The sequence below is a fragment of the Rhea pennata genome, chromosome 20, assembly GCF_028389875.1.
Source record: "Rhea pennata isolate bPtePen1 chromosome 20, bPtePen1.pri, whole genome shotgun sequence".
Taxonomy (NCBI): domain Eukaryota; kingdom Metazoa; phylum Chordata; class Aves; order Rheiformes; family Rheidae; genus Rhea; species Rhea pennata.
The window spans coordinates 10,246,535-10,265,632 of NC_084682.1; the positions used below are offsets into that span (position 1 = coordinate 10,246,535).

At 46.5% G+C, this 19,098-nt stretch overlaps 1 non-coding gene across 1 annotated transcript; it reads left to right on the plus strand.

Annotated features, from left to right (window-relative positions):
* The first annotated feature begins 15,649 nt into the window (after nucleotides 1-15,649).
* TRNAV-UAC (transfer RNA valine (anticodon UAC)) lies at nucleotides 15,650-15,722 on the plus strand. The gene has a single exon. It is a non-coding gene; the product is annotated as a tRNA-Val (tRNA).
* The last annotated feature ends 3,376 nt before the right edge of the window (nucleotides 15,723-19,098 follow it).

Below are 19,098 nucleotides of genomic sequence, written 5' to 3' on the forward strand. Positions count from 1 at the left end.
AAATATCCCAACAAGACAGCATTATTGCAGTAATTCACTTAATAAAACACTCCGGTTTTCCTCTGGCACCATAGGCACCAGGAAAGCATTGAGAAAACATCCAGCTGTTTCTATATATCATTCTGCTCTGCTGGTAAAAATAGCAGAAGTTGCAGGGCACTGACACCTCTTAGCCTGAACTGAGCCAGGGCTTAAGGAACCAGGATATGACCACATAGCCAGTCAGTAGTAAAACTCCTGAATTGTCCCAGGCTTGCTAAGAAACTCTCTACTGCTCTGTGGGAAAAGAGGACCAAGGCATTCACCTGGATTCGGGTTTGTCCCAGACTAACCCCAGTGATCCTGAGTCCTCCCCGGGGTCAGTTCCCTGAGTGTAAAGCAGGAAAATAAAAAGATTTGCCAACCTTTGCTCAACTTCTCTCTGCAGAGTGCAAAGCCTGTCAAAAGTGGAGTCTAGCTCTTACTTTGTGCAGCACCGAGCACAGTAAAATCTGCCCCCAACACATTTTGCAAACTTGAGCCAAACCTGCAGTTCACTGAGACTTTTTAAGAGATTAGTATTACTTTTGTGGTAGGAGGTCTTTATCCACCCAAGTCTCTCCAGAAGTAATTGCTCCCTTAAAAAAAGCAAATGAGATCATCACTCTCAGCTTAATTTTTCCTTGTTATTGCCTTTTACATATACAAGTAACGATCAGCTGCTTGAACACCTCCAAAGCCAACACTTAGGGACATGCTGAAATCTCTTTCTCTCTAATGAATGACCGTGTCATATCAGGGGCAGTTCATGGACCAAAAGAAGAGACTGTATTTAGGACTGGCTCCGTTGTTGCCTCCAGGCCTTCAAGACCTCTGAGGCATGTGAAACCCCTGGTGCCATAGTTGAGTGCCCAGTGCAGGGTCGGGTTACACACCACATGCCAGTTTGAAGAAAACTGCGCGCATTTCCATGCCTGTCTACCTCACCCATATCAAAATATGACTTTCACAAAGTTCCACATGGTTAAGGGATTCCTGGGATTTCCAAACAACCTTGCAGGAGAGGTTACCAAGTTACAAATGGAATGCTTTGCTTCAGCTTCTTCCACAGAAAGATTTCTAAAGAAACAGTGGGCTCTCAATTTGCTGAATAAATCCCATAAGGAAAGTCAGAGTCATTTTCAGATGTTATTTAGATATTACTTAGATATCGAAGCACCTAAAACGCAGTGAGGGTCCATGTGGTTTTAATTCCCAAAAGCCTCTATCACTTCCCAAATTGGGATTTGAGCTCTGAGTCACCTCCTAAAACCATCTTTCTACCTCAACTCTTGCTCGGTTGCATTAAAAAAAAAAAAGAGAGAGAGAGAGAGTCCTAAGCTCCCGGGGCTCAGTTGTGATTCTACTGAAATCAGCAGCACAACTATGATTGGAGGGGAGAGATAAGATTTACCCCCTCTTTTTGCCCTCCTATTTTGCAAAAAGTACGTGCTGTGCACACGATGTGTGGACTCTGCACCAGCTGCCCTGAAATGACTTGCAGCTTGCAGCTCTTTCACAGCGCTCAGCTAGCGAGATGAGAGCTGCTACAGAAAACCCTAAGATAGCTAGTGAGACAGGCTTCCACTGTCAGAGAGCTGAGAAGTGCTGAAAGGTTTGAGGTATTATTGTCACTGCATTGACTTCTTCCTCCTGCTGTATGAAAAATTGATTTACTGTAGCTGTAAAGAATTTGCAATGTACTTACATAGGTGTAATTGGTTAGAGTACTAGCTGAGAGATACAATAGAGCATTTGGCAGTCCTCTGCCATATTCCTGCGTTCAGAATAACAGATGCAGTGGAGGGGAGCTGCACAGCGGAGGAGATTGCTGTAGTAGGACTGAGATGGAGGAGTCTGCCCATTGCTGTGTGGCACCACACATGCAAAAATTAATAGTTTTTCTTTTTCCACCTACCATTAATCTACAGCTTGCAAGAATTGCAATTAAGCTCATTTAGAGTAGGATATTGTATGCAAAACACTAATATGAGGAATATAGTCATCTATATTAGCTCCATTTGTCAAAATAATAGTATAGCAAAAAAGGCTTGTCTCACGTAGCTCTAAGCCTGAATGAGCAGTGTGGAGTTCAAATGCTCTTTTCAAAAGGAAGGTCACTAAATAGCACTTTTCCAGCCCTCTGATCTGATTCTGATCTTCCTTTTAGTGGTTACACTGAAGTGCATCGTCCTGGGAGTCTCTCACCTAGATTAATGAAATCATTGCCTGGTGTAATGTTTGCATTGGGTGAGGATCTTCTGGAAATGCTTAGGGATGCAAGCAGAGACCAGGCTACCCAGTGGCTAGAACTTCAGGAGACAGAGCCAAAGCCTATCACACAGGCAATGCTTGTGCCTGCTGCACTGTCACACATCCAAAGCCACCACAGCTAGCACAAGCTCCCTGCAACCAGGCCACATAATGAGACACAGCAGTCCTACATGTGCTGAGTTTTGCAGCTCTTTTTCCTGGGGGAAGGAGGGAGGATAGCTACACTGACTCACTGCGAAACCTCTGTTATTCAGGTAATGATGCCTTTAAAAGAAATCAAGGAAAGGCTTCAAACCAGAGAGGTCCAACTAGCTGTTGATTGCCTGTGCTCAGCAGGCAGGGCTGAGTCTTGTTGAAGGGCCTTACCAGGAGAAGGTTGAGAACAGGAGCTCTGAGTTGGGAAGTGATCGAGTTCACTGTTTTAGTAGGCAAAGGGAGAAAGGGGATGGGTTCTTTTAGAGAATATCTAACAGGAAATTACTTACAACAGTGAGTACCTTGGTCTATTTGTTTACTATTCAGGAGGGTAAATAGGGGGCTGAAAACTCTCCTTCCTTTCTCTCAAATCACTGCAAGTCACACAGCTTCTGCATTGCAGGGCGCTGCTCGCAAAGCAGCTCGGAGGGACCTTCGAGTTGCACTGAAGCTCTCTGCCCTGCCGAAGTTCAGCGAGCTGCTGTGCTGCAGGTAGGGATCTCATCCCTGAGCTTCAGTGACTTGCCGTAAGGGAAGCAGCGGGAGGCTGACAACTCCTGGGGCGGCCTGCGCATGTGCTGCAAGGCTGATGCATCCCAGATGGGTCCCTGTGCAATGTGAAACCGTTCTGTGCACGAAGCGGCTGTGAGTTTGGGATTTGGGGACATCTGGCAGCCCAGGCTGTGTGACATCTGGAAAACCAAGAGTTTGCCACCCAAAGTGGGACTCAGCAGGTCTGGGATTTGAACGCTCATCTGCAGCCTTGCAGGGCGAGGTCTGGGAGGGAGTAATCTTTCCCTCCCTGCTTTTGTAATTGTGTCGGTGTATTTGCTGGGGCTGTGCAAGCTGAAGCGCTGACAAATTGGGAAGGCAACATTCTTCTAGGAGGAAAAATTGGGAAAGCAGCTACAACTGTGAAGTGTCCAGCCCATATTAGCTGCCAAAGCTGTTAAGTAACAAAATTGCAATGCACTCTGGTTTCAGATGTTGTCTGTTCTACCATCTTAGAAACAGGCCTCTTCCCACCACGGTTTGTGCAGCAGTGACTGGAAGTACTTGAGAAATGCTATTGTCTGAGGCGGCTTGCACTTTGCATTTATTCTTCCTGTGTTTGAAAGGTGAAGTATGATGAAGGCTGAGTCTGGTGTGTCTAAACTTTCTGTTGATGTGGAGATGGGAGACAAGCCACAGGGAGCACCTGAGGTTTTGAGCTCTCAGTTTCCAGCAGAGATCTGGATATTGTATGTATTTGGCCTCTGATCCATTGATAATCCCCACGCTCTCCCTCCTTTTAGCTAGTGGATGCTCTGACCTTGTTATTGAATGGGAAACCTCTTGGGCTATTTATTATTTAACACTGCGGATCTTGACTTTCTATTTACCTTTCTGCCGCTTAGTGCTACGTGCTGAAGAAGTCCTTGATGCGTTGTCAAGTCCTTCCATGAGATATTTGGCTTAAAATGATTGGAGCACTCTGCGTATCACCTTTCTGTGTAAAGCTGGCTGACAAGGAAAGATTTTCTAGCTTGGTCTGAGAGGAAATGCAACAGATGCCTTTTTCACTCTCTCTGTCTCCTTCAGCAGAACTCAGATGAATTGCTTAATTTCAAGTAGATTTGATAATAAGGTGGAGATGTCAAAAGCTATTACATCTCTGTGCGTTGGCTTTTTTTTTTTTTTTTTTTTTTTTTTTTTGAACTTCTCTGGCAGCTAGTAGAGATAATTTGCTTGGGCCTCTTTTGTTTGGCTTCTGTAGGTTTGTTTTGTCTTATTTTGTTTTTCCTCTCCTTTCAAAGGAAGGACAAAAGTAGTTGCTCCCTACTAGCTGCCAGGGCGTCCAGGCTCGGAACCAGCTTGTATTGACTTTGCTCTCCCAGGGATCCTTGGGGAACCGCTGTCCCCTGTGTCCTCGGTGAGGCAGGTCTGGGTTCGGGATGAGCCTCCCCAAAGAGCAGGGTGTTTAGCACTGCACAGGCTTGAGTTTTGCCCAGAGTGGAAGGATTGAGGTGCTATTCTGTGAATGACCTTTGCAACCCGCCTGCGTGCCGTTAAGTCGCTTTCCCCACGTGCGAAGCAGCGGTATTAATAACACTCCTATTCACACCAGAGTCTCCTGGGCAGCTGAATGACAGTATGAATGTGGATTAATATTCCTTAGCCACAAGGGACTAGGAAGGAGCTGATGGAAGCATAGCTTGTGAAATTAATAATCACCACCCACTCGGAGGAAAAGGAATTGGATTATAGGGGCTCCAAAATTAATAGTATCCTGGGCAGGCAGAGGCTATTGAAATATTCATTGGGTTCAGATAACCTAAGACAGTAAAGAAGCAAGAGCGGTATGATGCATTATGTAGCCATGGGCCATGCTGAACCGCCGTTCCCAGCTCGGGGTCGGTGCTCGGGAGCTGTCTATTTTCTGCGTGTTCGCAGTGTGGCACTAATTGGACAGAGGTACACTGTTATTGACGGGAGCATGGATATACACTGATGAGTGCTGCCAGGTATTTTTATGCATAGCATAAATAAAGCAGCAAGTGACACTCTCGGGCTGAAGTGCAGGGAAAGCGTAGGAGAGAAAGACCTGGATTTGGCATGCTAGGACCTTGTTGGCAGTCCTCCCCTGCCCCAGTCCCAGGGTGCCTGTCAGCCTGGTCCCTGTGTCCCTGGTTTGAGCAGCTCTGAAGAGCTCACAGCACTGTACGAGGCCCGGGCTGGGGCATCGCCATGGGACAGGGCAGGGGCCGAGCACGGGAAGATACATTTGCTCTCAAGGGACACATCAGCCCATGCCAGTGGGAGAAAATCACCAGCTTTCCACCCAAACACATGTGACTGGTGAGAAAGACAGTGAAACGGCTGTCTCCCAGAGGCTGTCCCCAGAAAAGGACTGTGGCCTCCCAGAACCTGCTATTTTTGAGTATTTAAATTCCATGGCGCTGGGACAACTGCAGGAGGCAAACATCCAAAACCACCTTTGGGACAGGGGTACATGCTAACCTGCCAGGAAAAGGGCCAGGTTCAGTTTAAGTAGATAAGTGGCCTTTGCATATCGAAAAAGCTCCTCCTGGGAGCTCTGCTGGAAGCCAGGCCCTCCAAAGACCCCTCCAGGTGTCAGAAATGCATGTCCATGGCATGCCCTGCAGGCTAGGGAAGGAGCCCAGGGGTCAGCGTCCCTGGGTGTGAATACATAAAATTCACCTTAGAAATCAAGCTTAGCTTGGCATGGTTATCAATCAGGGTTTGGAAAAACTGCTTGCACTAGTTACAGAAATGATGATTCTTCAGTCCACCTGATGCTTTGCTGGGAGGACCAGCAGCAGGCATGGGAAATCCCCAAGGGCTGAGAGGGCAGATGGGCACTCCTTTCCCTTACACCATCTCCAAGAGCTGTGCCACCAAGAGAGCTTGGTCTCTGGAGCAAGCTGTAGACCAGGAGCCCAAGTACTGGGGTGTTTTTGCTTACTTTAATGCCTGAGCTGCCTCCTATTGCCTTGGTTGCCCCATGCAGCAAGCAGCAGCGAAGGAAGAGGGACGCTGTGAAAGCCAGATCTGGCCCATGCTCCCCTCCCGTTTGGAGGTTCTGTGGAGCTGTGGCTGTTGCCTCTGTCACTGGTGAAGTGGTCTCCTCCCACCCCCAGCCAACAGCAGTGGGCATGGAAAGAGTTTCCATTTTAAACAAACAGCCCCTGCTCTGAAAACCTATTTCTGACGCTATTTAATCTGTGTCCAACCAGCAAGCTCTGGGGAGAGTGCTCTGACCTCCCTCTAAAAATTGAATCTATGGCAAATCTGCATCTGGTGTGATGATGCCATTTGTAGCTCAGAAGAGGCTTGGCAGGTTGTGTTGATTAGGGAGGTAGCCATCTGTAAAATAACATGTACGCACGCGCAAAATGGTGTTGGGCTGCCAGCCAGGTGCTGCATGATATTCTCCCTCTGTCTGTCTGTCCCTCCCTTCCACCACACAGGTGCGCAGTGGCACCTGACACTTGGACAGGGAGACACATCGCCCTGGCCCAGGGTCACCTCCAGGAATGCACTGTATACTCTTGTCCCCTGGCTGCTCTCTGGAGTGTTATCTCCTCCCAGCTGCTTCTTTCTAATCTACTTATGCTCCATGCATTTTAAGGGAATGGAATTGATAACATGTAATTATTTAAACATAGCCTTTGTTTTTCTTTCTGTTCCTGTCTGAGGCAAGTTGTCTCGAGAATGGCTCTAATAAGCAGGTTAGGTTGTTGCTGGTGGTTGGCCTCATGGCTGTCTGAACCCTATGGAAAGCAGTTGAGATCCAGGCCTCGCAACATGCTGTGGAAGCAGTGTGCCTGAGAAGAAGAAGTGCATGTGGGAAGGCAAAGCCACCACTAAATTAAACTGGTTGCACTATTAAAGAGGCAGGCATTTCCACTATACTGATAATGTCAAAGTCCACCAAGCTAATGCAAGATATGTCGTGACACTGTTGTGTTGCCAGTGTGCTGATTTACCTCCTTTAGTGTGTATTTTAAAGGGCAGATCACTACAGGAGCTCGTTATTTTATGAATTTAAATTAAAGATTTGCCAGAAATACAACAGTATATGTTTAACAAATTAGTAATATGTCATAACCGAGTGTTTTCTACAGCTCAACTCTCCTTCGGGAGCACCAGTAGCATTTGATCTAACTCTGCATAGGGGTAACTAGAGCAACTCAATTAAAAAGCTGCCCCTGTGATGTTCAGGGGCCAGTCAACTCTCCTTTACTGATGGAGGGAGGATCTAGTGCCAGTGCAGTATATCCAGAAAAAAAAGATTGCCATTGTGCATGTAAGAGCTGATCTAAACTTTAACGATTTTGCAAAACACATCTCCCTTTCATCCACTCAGGCTGCATAAACTGGAGTTAAGCCTAGGCAAGTTTACTTAAGTAGAGCTCTCACTGACTATAAGCTGGATAATGGGTTTGTTTTGCTGTGTTTACAATGAGCAAGGAAACACTGGATGTGACCCAATGCATGTTTAAAATCAGCAGGAGCCTTTCTGGTGAAGCAAAGTCTCCATATGAGTTCTGCAGTAGATATCTTGATAGGTTTCGGGCAAAGACCTCCTCTTAACAGCTGGGGTGAGAAGAGTCCTAGAGGGACATGGAGTCATGTCCAGTGGGGGTGTGTTTCCCTACTCCTGCACTGATGGCTCAAAAAAAATCCTAATGAGATTTATGAGGCTGGTTTAAAACAGAGAAGTTGCCTTGCCAACAAGACACATGTCTGCTACATAAAAAATATGATGATGAAGGGGTGAGATGACAGCTTTGTATCCATAATGCTTTCATCCCAAGGTGCCTTTATGCAACTGCTAAATATTTAATTTCCTTTAACTTCCAGCCTCAGATATTTTTAGTAGAAGTTGAACCTTCTGCCCCTATGAGTAGGGTGGGGACAAGGCTGCATGGATTCTTCCCCATTAACAAAATGCTGAGGGCTAAGGTAATCAGGGGAGATGTTTTTGGAGTGGGGTTCTTCTGCAAGAGCTGTCCTTGCACGCCCTATAATCCCTAGGTAGAAACAGTTATGGAAATGTAGCATGTGATTCATCTTGTCCAGCAATACGTGTCCATGCTAGCTGAGGTGGTTCACGTCCTGGAAATGCCTGCTTTCTGCTAGACACTTAAGAGTAATCGACAGCCAGCTCAGACATAACTCCAAACATCCACAGCATATTTAGCTAAGCGAACTAAACACCACTGCTGGTGCATCCAGTGTTGTGAATACTTCGTGCCTCTCTGAAAGGAGCTCAGATGCTCCCTTTCCTTGGGTACACTGCTGCAAGGCAAAGCTTTCTTGGGTGCCCTTGGCTGGAGCCCCAGAAGCTATGAAGTCCTGAATCTCTTGTCACTTAAACACTTCTAGCCCTTGGGCTTTAATGCAATTCTAGATACCAAAAAGTGTCTCCAGATGTCTGTTCTGTTTGAAGAAGTGTGAATAGCTCCCTCGTGCCGTTCAGTTGCCGGGTTGCAGGTGACTGGTGTCCAGCCTGCAGTGTTCAGAGCTGTCCATGCAGAAGTTCCTTAAAACATATGCACACAGTATCCCCAAAGCAGCTGCAGTGTTGCATTCAGCAGGGAACGCGTATGACTGAGAGACAGACAGGCTGCTTCTCCAACAGCTCTCACTATCTCCTTGTGCTTTTTCAGAGCCATCTTGAACAGAAATGAGAATAATAATGTAATCTAAGTGGGTATTATGCTTTATGAAGCTTTAAGTGAAGCTGGAGGTGTGAATTGTAGCACTCTTTCTGTGCTGCTGCAAAAGGGAAATATGAGGACAGGATTGTGAATTTGGGTTTCCAAGGCCACTAGCATGCAGCGTAATTAAAAAATACTGAACCATATGTGCCCCAGAGAAGGCTGCTGCACTTCCCCGTGGCATAGCTGTGGAGCTGAATGCTTAAGCTAGCTAGAAGCTGTATCTCCTAGGAGGATGAGCTTTCATGTTGCATTCTTTCTTCATTCCCCTTCAATCCCCCAAAATCAGTGATTGATTTTTAAAGCCGCAGGTAAGAAGAATGAAGAGGCAAATTTCTGATTCTCCTTCTCACCCAAATCCAAAGCTTAGTATTTAGTGATTTTTGACTTCTCTTTAACAGAGAGAAACTGCTCCTGATGAGGAAGCCCAGCCTGAAGCTGTTGGAGATGATGAAAAGGCTCCCGCTGACCCCACTAGCATTGCATCAGGAGTCATTCACAGTCACTTTGTAGGTCTGGGCCCATCTCAGGGCTCTCCTAACCCCAAATGTGAAAGGTGTCAGTGTGAGTTGGAAATTGAGTTTTGACCCTTTATGCAAACCTGAGGAGCGGTGATGTGAGGGAAGAGGGGCAACCCAGAATATGTGACTTCTCAAGGAAAAGCCTGCTTAACATTTTTGGTTGCTCACTCTGAGCTGGAATGAGGTCAGCATTGCTGATATTATGGACCAACTATTGTCCGGCTAGGGCTTTGTGCCATCCTAACATTGACCTTGTCCATCTGCCTTGGTGCAGTTCAGAGGGTCAGTCCAGGTGTCTGGCTTTCTGCTAGCCTCTGTCTCCCCAGAAACAGTGTAAGAGTGGCTCAGTGCTGTGACTGTCTTCTACTCTGTGCAATCAGGGCCTTCATCTTTGGGCTTGTTGGTGGTATTCACAGGTGTGATACGAGTAAGTTGGGTCTTTTGGTGTGTTCAAGCTGATTAGGGATTTTCTTGGCTGCTGAGACATTGACAGTGTAGTGGAAATTTCTTCCCTCTGTTTGAAAAGGCCTGAACACAAAGCACCTTCTCTTCCGTTGCTCGTTCGTCCATCCCGCAGAGGGCACAAGCGGTGCCAGGCCGCATGAATACTGTTTTACACCGGTGCAAATAACACCTCGCACAAGACCGCTTGCTCAAATGAACCAGGTGCCTCTTTCCTTTGCAGCCACCCCCGGGCAGGAGCGTTCCTGGGCTGCGGCTCCCCGAGCCCCTGCCGCAGGCGGCAGTGCGGCTGTGCCCCGCTGGCGTGCCGAGGGCTTAGCGCGGTGAGAGCGGAGTGGGAGGAACAGGGTGCCCCAGCTCAGCACAGGGACAGCAAGGCAAAACTCAGCGTACGCAGTGTCAGAAATGGCTCCGAAGCAATCCCTGTAACAGCCCCGCTGGAGCGCTCTGTGAAAACCTGGATGGGCTCTTGCTCCCGCTGCCTCCGTCCCCTCCGCTCACGGTGCTGGCAGGTGGCACTGGATGCCAGCCTGGGGAGGAGGATCCTTCCCTCTGCGAGAGCTCAGTGCTCTGATCCGGGTCCTTGGATTAATAAAGCTACAATAGCATGTGTGAGCCTGTCTGTTAGTGTAGCCAGCAAAGATAACTGTCCTGAGCTCCTGCACCCAGGAATCCCCTCCTGCCCACTCCGGAGGGGGAAAGGCTGCCTTTCAAATGATGCCCAGATGCTTGGTGATGGGTCCGGAGAGGGATTTGACAGGGGAGTCTTTTCTTCTCCAGTAGCTGCAGTAGCTGTGCCAGCTTGTATGAACCAAGTCTCACACTGATTTTTTTTTTTTAACCCTTGTGATCCCCTGAAGGAAAGTCTCCAGATAAAACTCTCAATAACCAGCCAGAAAATAGTATTGATTCTTCAGTGTCCTCTCGTCTGAGCTTGCAAACCTTTAATTCACCACCTAGGTTAAAATGTGTAGTAAAAGGAAAATGTCAGGAAAATGCACTCCTGTCCGAACCGCAGCACGCCAGGGCACATCACCCTCCCGCATCCCACCTCCTCCTGCGGCAGAGCGGGTACCTCTCTGGTCCGCCATGCGTGCTCCGGTAGCCCCAGAATTGCTGGAATCTGGCTCCCGGCAAAAGGCTGTAAAATCAATTAAAACTGTAAAACAAGCAGAGAGACAAAAGTCAGGAAGGCAAAAGCTGCACAAATAATTAACACCAAATAAATCCTTGTTCTGTGCCAGGGACTCTTTGGATTAAGGGCTGTCTGGCTGACAGTCCTCCCTGTGCTCCAGCCTGTACCTGCACTGACAGGACTTGGATTTTACGGCTTGCTGTAGCAATAGCTAATCTTAAGTTCAGAGGTGGAGAACTTGGTTCATTTTGCAGTAGCACTTTAGAAAGCAGACCTGATATCAGGATGCTCCCATTTCCTGGTGTCTATACAGGAGATGAAAGGGAACGGTCATGGAGCACTTCAGAAGGGTATGGTAAGGCCACCTAGTTGGTTAGGGAAAGCAAAAATGAGAGGTCCTACAACTTGAAAAGAGACCATAAATATTATGTGAAATCCAATGCTTAAGTTCAAGCTTGATGGTGGCCACGTATTGCAGGATGTCAGGCTGCTGCTTAAAAAAAAAAATTCTGGACCAGGACTTTCCTATAGTTGTTTCTGAGTTTCATTTGGTTGCATCTTGTGTGGCTGCCTCCATGAGTCTCTGTCACAAATGGGCTGCCACCCCTGCTCTCGCACTCTTGCAGCGGCACAAACAGCAGGGAAAGTGCCTGCTGGCGATGAACCAGGCTATACCTTCAGCTGATGCAAGCTGGAGTTGCCCCACTTGCTTTGAAGTCCCCGGGCTGGTTTCTACCACCTGAGGCTCTCCCGACTAGCATGCGAATGGTTAAGCAGTTCAAACTGCCTGCTCAGGAAAGCACTTTGTTTGCCCTGAAGGGGGTGGGGGGTGAGAAAAAAAATCTGGAAAAAAAGACCTCTGGGAGACCTTGTAAGATTAAGCCAACATACCAAGCTGCTGAACAATGGTTGACATAGCAGGACTCCACTCCCCCTTCCCTCCCCCTGTTCTCCTATAGATCATAAACATATGCTCCATGCATGCAGACTTGCCGTCTTTTATTTCATTATGTTTCAGTTCTCTTCTATCGTCTCTTCTTATTCTGAGTGTGACACAAAAGTTAATTTGAAAAAAGGGATAAAGTGTCACATTCTCTTGAGAAATGAACATGTAAATGGCCTGGAAGCAACATCATTTTTCTCTTACTTTTTTTTTTTTTTTCCTCCCAGCATTAAATCTGCTCTCCTGATTCACCATTTCAATAGCAGCTTTGAGGAGGATGGATGCTTTGATAAGCGAAACTAAGATTGGAGCAGCAGACTTGGAAGTTGGGGTTCTCCTACCTCCCCCTCCTAATGCAGTTAAACCTCTTCTGAGACACTTGAGTTAATGCATCAACCTGGTTCTGTGCTAAGTTGTGAAGATGCTTGTATCCCTAGCAAGGTCCAGACAGGCTGGTACCTCAGGCACATTGTCCAGCCTGACCTGGTCTGCAAGTCAAACTAAAGAGAAGTTGAAGAGTTGAAGATCTTGTTTGTTGGCAGCTCCCACAGCCGACCCACTGGCAGCGGGAGGCATAGACACGCCTGTGCCGCACCTCTCCTGGCAGGACTGTAGGAGCACCCAAACGAGCAAGCAAAGGGGGTCTGGCATTCAGCTCTTGGGCCTATTTCAGACAAGAGAATGTGACAATGCACATGCTGCAGTGGGTTAAACGTGGGTGTCCTCTAACCGTGCGCCCTACTAGGGAGAACGATAGCTAAGACAAAACAAGTGATTTCTTTGTTCTGTTTTGTTTTGGTTTTTTAATTGATTACTTTGGAAGGAAGATTCAAATTTTTAAGAGACTTTTGAAAACAGAGGATATATGCATACATCAGAGGCTCCAATTATCCAGAGAAAAATACATAGCTCAAAAAAATAACCCTCTCTTAGACTTCAGCACTATAACAAAATATTAATGTTTAAAGATATTCCTTCTTAATATTTCAGGAAGCAATTGGAAGTCCCACAGTGTAGTTCATTCTACTTTTTAAATGGAAATATTTAACTTGGAGCAACAGAATTCACATTGGCTCAAAGATAAACTTTCCTTGGCAGTTGCAGCTCATGTATAATGCTAAAAGCAGTTCCATCTTTGCAGTGGCATTTTTTTTTTAAGATAGTCTTGGAAAGCCAAGCTCTGAATTAGAGGAGGGCTTGAGCAGCTGGTATTTTGTCGATGAATCCAGAAGCTTGTCTGTAATCAGGAGTAGGGGGAGAAGGGCTGTCTGGAGGGGGAGGGAGGATTATCGCAGAAGGTCAGGCTAATTAAATCTGGAGAAGTCACCAGAGAGCCCAGTGTTTCTACATATTATGTCTTCAAAGCTTCCACTCGTGTGGGACATGATAAGCAAGAGGGTCATCCTGACACTTTCATCTTCTCATGAAAGGGCAAGAGTTGAGCCAAAAAAAAAAAAAAAGATGTTGATTACATAGGGAGGGAGGGACAGAAATATCTGCCGGTTCTAACAGCTAATGTGTCTCCTAGGGCTCCATACGCTGCTTCTGCTTATTAATAGTGTGATTTTTTTTTTTAAAAAAAAAATGCAGATCAAGTGCTGTATTGCATGAACTTGTGTTTAGCATGCATTCCCACTGGCCGCTGAGATGAGCCAGCCAGCCTTCCCCTCCACCCCCACAAGCGCTTCACTGGCACACATCTCCCCTGACTTCTGCACAAATATGAAAGTGGAAAAGCAAACGTGTGGGGTGCATGTCGTGTTGTTAGAGCTTTCTCCGAGGAGAGGCGGGCTGGAGCACGTTGTCTCAGCATGTAGGCTTCTCCGTTTCGGTGCCACAGCTTATAGAGCAAAGTGTCTCTTCTCTGCTCTGGGAGATGCTGAGCACCAGCCAGTTTCTTTAACTGGGAACACTTGGCATGTATGAAAAATCAAACCTGTAGCATGTGGAACTAGAGACTTAGAGATTTATAGTAGAGAAATCTACCAGACTGTCGGGGTACCTTCCAGTACCAGCTCATCAATGTGCTGGTGCCCAGCCTCTGGTCCTGAAGCTGGTGCCCAGCCTCTGATAACTACCCTGAGCAGAGGCCTCCAGGAACATGAAGCTGGTGGACAGGAGGTGGGTGAAGGGGCAACTAGCTATTTGATGGAAAAAATGAACTGCAGAACATGCCTACACCAAAAAAAAAAAAAAAAAAAAATTAAAAAAAAAAAAACTTTTGCAACTGCCAGCACTCACGATTTTTGTCATGAGGCAGCACGATTTGGTATCCATTGAAAACCCCACCTCCAAGGGGCCTGGGGCTGTGTGTGTACACCTTTGCTTCCGCACAGATCCTTCCTGAGGGCACCTTTTTGCCCCAAGAGGACTAAAAAAACCTGAGAGTCCCTAAAACATCAGAAAATGGTGTGGGACTTTGAAGTGATGTGTGTGTGTGTGTGTGTGTTTTTTTTTTCTTTGTTTTTTTTTTCCCTTAGATAACCTCTAGTGACTTCTTTTTCCCAACGGTTGTAATTGATAATGCAGATCTTGAAGCTGAGCTTTAAGCAGAGAGATTGTCTTTGGAGATGCAACATCCTGGCATGATGGGTAGAGCAGTGACTCTGGAGGGGTTGATTTTGCATTTGTGCATCTTGGAATTAAGTCCTGCTGAAGCCTATAGATTAGCATTTGTTCTGTAACAGCCTGAGAAACAAAACTGAGTTTTGTTAACTCCTGTTATTAACATAGTAAAAAAGTGAAACAGTGGTCTATGGAATACAATATGGTATGAGCGGACCCTTCCTAGTAGTTTGCTGGACCCCAAAGGCTTCTTAAAGAAATAAGCTTGCCATTTGCAGGGCTAACATAGTAGCTCCAGCGTGAGCCTTCTGCCTCAGATGGTTACACCAACCAGTCCCTCTCTGACATGTCATGACTGCACAGCAAAGCGCAGAGTCACAGCAAAGCAGAGGACGCTTTCAGCAGCTCTTTGACTTCCACCTTTGACTTGTGCAAGAGCAGGCACAGGACCGCATGGGGGCTACAACCCTCCTTTGAGGACTGCCCAGACAGCTTGCGCCTGTGGCTAACACAGCACCCTGTGAATAGACCCATCACTGCCCGCGGTCGGGCTGTATCTGTGCAAAGGCTGCTTGTCAACTAATTGCAGGCTGCCTGGCATCCAGAAATCCCAGAAAAATGACTGAATTCCTCTTTCTGAGCTCAAAAATATAAACTTTAAAGTGGAAAATGAGGACACGTCTGGAGAAACCCAGACATGCAGAAGTCTCAGTCGTCTTTCTGTGTTGCTCCAGTTACTGCAGCAGTAGCTGGCTCCTGGCTTCGTACCCCTCCGGTGCGGGTAGTTACAGGCCACTGCAGCCGCAGAGGATACAGCAGTAGCAGTGATATGGGCTTGCCAGCTTCTTGGCCTTGTCTCAAGGTGCCTACAACTGCCCACTCTAGGACAGGGTATCAGGATAGATAATAATTACAGGGCAAAATATCAGGCTCGTTCACAAGAGCATCATTACCCATTAGATAATCAGGCATTAGCCATTCCAGTACTGCTGTTAGTTGCTTTTTAAAAAGCCGCTAGATATTAAGAAACACTTTAAAATTGCACTTATGATAGTGGGTTTTAAAGAGTAGGGATTCCTCTGATGTTTTCAGCATGGTAGAAAGCAGTAACTGATTCACAGATGCCTTTTTTGAAAATGTTCTAGGGAAAAGGACAAATTTTCATATCGGCAAGAGTATAAACTCACAGTGATGATCTAGTCAATATCCATAGCAGGACCAGGAAAAAGTTGGGCAGGGAAACTATGTTTGACATCTGAATTTTAAATTCAATTTAAATATTTGGGTGTGGGAAAGCCTCCCTTGTGGTGGTTCCATAGTGTAGTGGTTATCACATCTGCTTTACACGCAGAAGGTCCTGGGTTCAAGCCCCAGTGGAACCAGCACCAGGAAACTTCTGGGAGGTTGGACTAGATGATCTCCAGAGATCCCTTGCAACCTTACTGATTTTGTGATGTCTCTGATTCTTTGTCTTCTGCTTTCAAAACTTGAACCTGTGAAAACCAAAAGGCTTTTGGTGGTTGCTCAAAACCTTCTGTCTGGAAAGGGCATCATGGTGTCTCAAAGGAGCCATGGCTTGCCATGTGCTCCCCACTTTTCTATTGGACTATGACTGGTGCAGAACACCATGCTGCTGGGGCTCCTGACGTATCATGGCAGCTCAGCAAGAGACAAACCTTGCGATGGGTGAGGTTTTTTCTTTTGGCAATTTCCCAATATCTCTCATTATATTTTTACTTTTGCATGGTCCTGACACAGAAGTTCAAAGGAGACTTGATCGTTTCCTGCTTATCTTGTACAGAAAGGAAGGCTGGGTGTACTTGCGCTACCACTCCAGAAAAGGCAACCTAACAAGGATGGACAGAAGTTGCATGGTCTTGAGAAGGCACGCTTGGGCTGGCTTTCACTCCCAGGCTGGAGATTAGCTAACCTATTCCCTTGAATACTCACATCCCTCTCTGAGTGAGAGCTACCTGTGACTGTTCTCACTGCTTTCGTGGCTCAAACATTAGCTGGCCAAGCTCATTGCCTTGAAAACACACCACCATGTCATCATTATCTCTCTATATAGTAAGAACATGCCTGTTTGAGGTCCTTCCCCAATAATCAAATGAATTAATAGGCCAGCGGTATCTCCAATGTAAGTTTGAGGCTGTCTTCAGTAGATCTTCAGTAGTTGTGGCTAGGCAGAGTAAAATAATCCAAGACCAAAATGGTTAATAGGTAGAAAGAGGCTGACTCTTTTCGCCAGTGTGAGATGAAGATGTTCCTTCAAACAGCTAGTACAAAGGATAGGTGGAGGAAGAAGACAGCTCCTCTTGCAATAGAATAGGAAAAAGGAGTAGATCCATATTTATATAGATCTGTCATATATATGTAAACCGGGGGAATAAAGAGTAATTTTATGTACGTTAGATAAGGGAGCCATGTTCTCCTTTTAAATGAAGCAAAGATTAAATTGGTCCCAACAGGATGACTCTTAATTCCTTCCATTTATATGTTCTTGTTTTATTATGCTTGTGTGATAGCAGTACTTTGTAAGGAAGAACGAACAGATAATGTAATCAAAAAGGTCCATAGGAGTGATTTGCCTGGGTTATCGATATTTCTGACACTACTTTCTGCATTATTTTCTTTCTCTCTCACTGCTGCTTGGCTTTTCAGCTGTGAGTCTAACAGCAGCCTAGAAGAAATCTCTGCTCTTCTGCCCGCAACCATGCACTTTCTACCACCCTAAAGGCTAAAGTACACTTTGCTGAATGTATCTTGACAACCCAATTCAGTCCAATCTGAGAGCATTATGTTTCCATTCAGTGTCTTTGTACCTTTCAGCCTGCAATTAAGAAGGAAATATGGCCCAAGTACCCTCTACACGTTACAGCAGGAAGAAGGCTCTTTTATGGTAGGCAATAAAAGCATCACACCAAGCTGGTTTACTAGTGATGCTGAGCAGTAACGAACTCCTTGAGCGTCTCTGAGTTCACTGGCCCTGCATAGCATCTTGCACACACAACGCCATCTGCCTAATGACAGTCCTGGCCCCAAGACGCTGGCAAACTCCAGCTGCCCTTAGGCTGCAATTTAGCAGATATTTATGCACACATGGGTCAGTGGAAAGTTTAAAAATGGAAAGACATGTACAAAAATCACTTGCTGAAATCAAGATTATAGTCTGGAAATGAAGGGAGATGCTAAGCACACACGAGAGAGATGTGTGCTGGCTTGTTGTTCTTGGGATGTATGCCTTGCTCTTTCAGCGTGCAACACTCAAGACTCTGGAGGGAGAAATGACAGATGTGAGTCGCTATTACTTGCTTGTTGGCTGTGATTGCTTTGTTTTGGGAATGGTGTGAATATTTAAAACTAAATGTTTAAGGTATTCGAAACTACTGTGAGACAGAATTCATACTAACCAAGGGAGACCATGTCCAGAGAAAGGTTTGAGGTAGGCATTACAAGAGTGTTGTATGCCTGCACTGTGTGAAAGTACTCCAGGAGAAAAACCATGCTTCCTCAGATATCGGGGATTTTGGAGAGAAACAGCAGTAAAGAGGAACAGAGGTGTCTGTGGGCCTCTTCAGGAAGGCAGGGCTGGGTAATGGTGTGAAGCAGTCTGCTCCTGAGCCACACAAATTCCCAGGGCTGACAGATGCTACAGAAAACCGAAATGAATAAAATATATATATATGTGATAAAATGAAAAGAAGGATTTGGTCATGGGAGAGGAGATGAATTTAAGCCCCCAACCCCTAGCAATGGCACCAGCACTTAACTACATATAAAACTGGATTTAATTAGTCAATCTCCAGTTTACTGAGCATATGTGATGGCCAGAGAGGTTTGGCAGTGACGCCTCCTGAGGTGAGGAGCTGAGGGAGATGGTGTCTGAGCTAGGCTGGAGCCAGCAGGCAGAAGTGCCTGCTGGTTTCGGTGCACAGCCTGCACCCGCACCATCCGTGGCACGCAGATGTGCTGGGCTTTACCGCCCCATGTGTGAACGTCTCCTTCAGCTTTGGCTTGTTTCAAGTGTAAGGGGAGGTCAAAAGTGAAATTAAGCTGGTGGCGTGTCAGCTCCAGAACACATCAGAAAGCCATGCCACGGTGTCGGCGGCGCCAGCCGGTGCGCCTGGCACGGTCGCTGCTCTGAGAAGAGCCCAGGGTGAGCAAGCATAAAGATTGAATTAGTCCTTCTTCACAGAGTGGCCAGTGGCCATCTGCCTCGGGGCACAGGCTCACCTTCCCGGACTGTGCACTCTACCAAAGCAATATTGAACAGTTCTGCGTGATTTCTTTACCTGGCCACTGACTAGAAACTTGCAACTTTCAGAGCACTTTTGAGAGCAGAAGCACTTGGTCAAACTGGGAGGCTGTTGGATTGGGAGGTTGAAACAAAAACACCCCACCCTACCCCGCTGCCCCCTTTCCTGAATCCCTGGGCCATTTCTTGGTAGGTCAAAATCTCTGTAGGCTCTTCAGCTTCATATGGACTTTGCTTATCCAAATCAACTGAAGATATGTCCTGGAAGAGGGGAAAAGCCTAGCATTTCATGTGAGTTTGTCCAGAGATGCTGTAGGTACATGCAGCACATAGGCCCCACAGGGAATGGCACTGATGTAGGTTCACGCAACAAGTTACAATGTCAAGTAAGGCAGGTGGTGCCTCAACCTTGTCCCATAGCTTCCAGACATGAAATACTGAGTCAGGAAAATCCCCCCCCCCCCTTTCTTTTTAAGGAAAACCATAATAAAACATAAGGG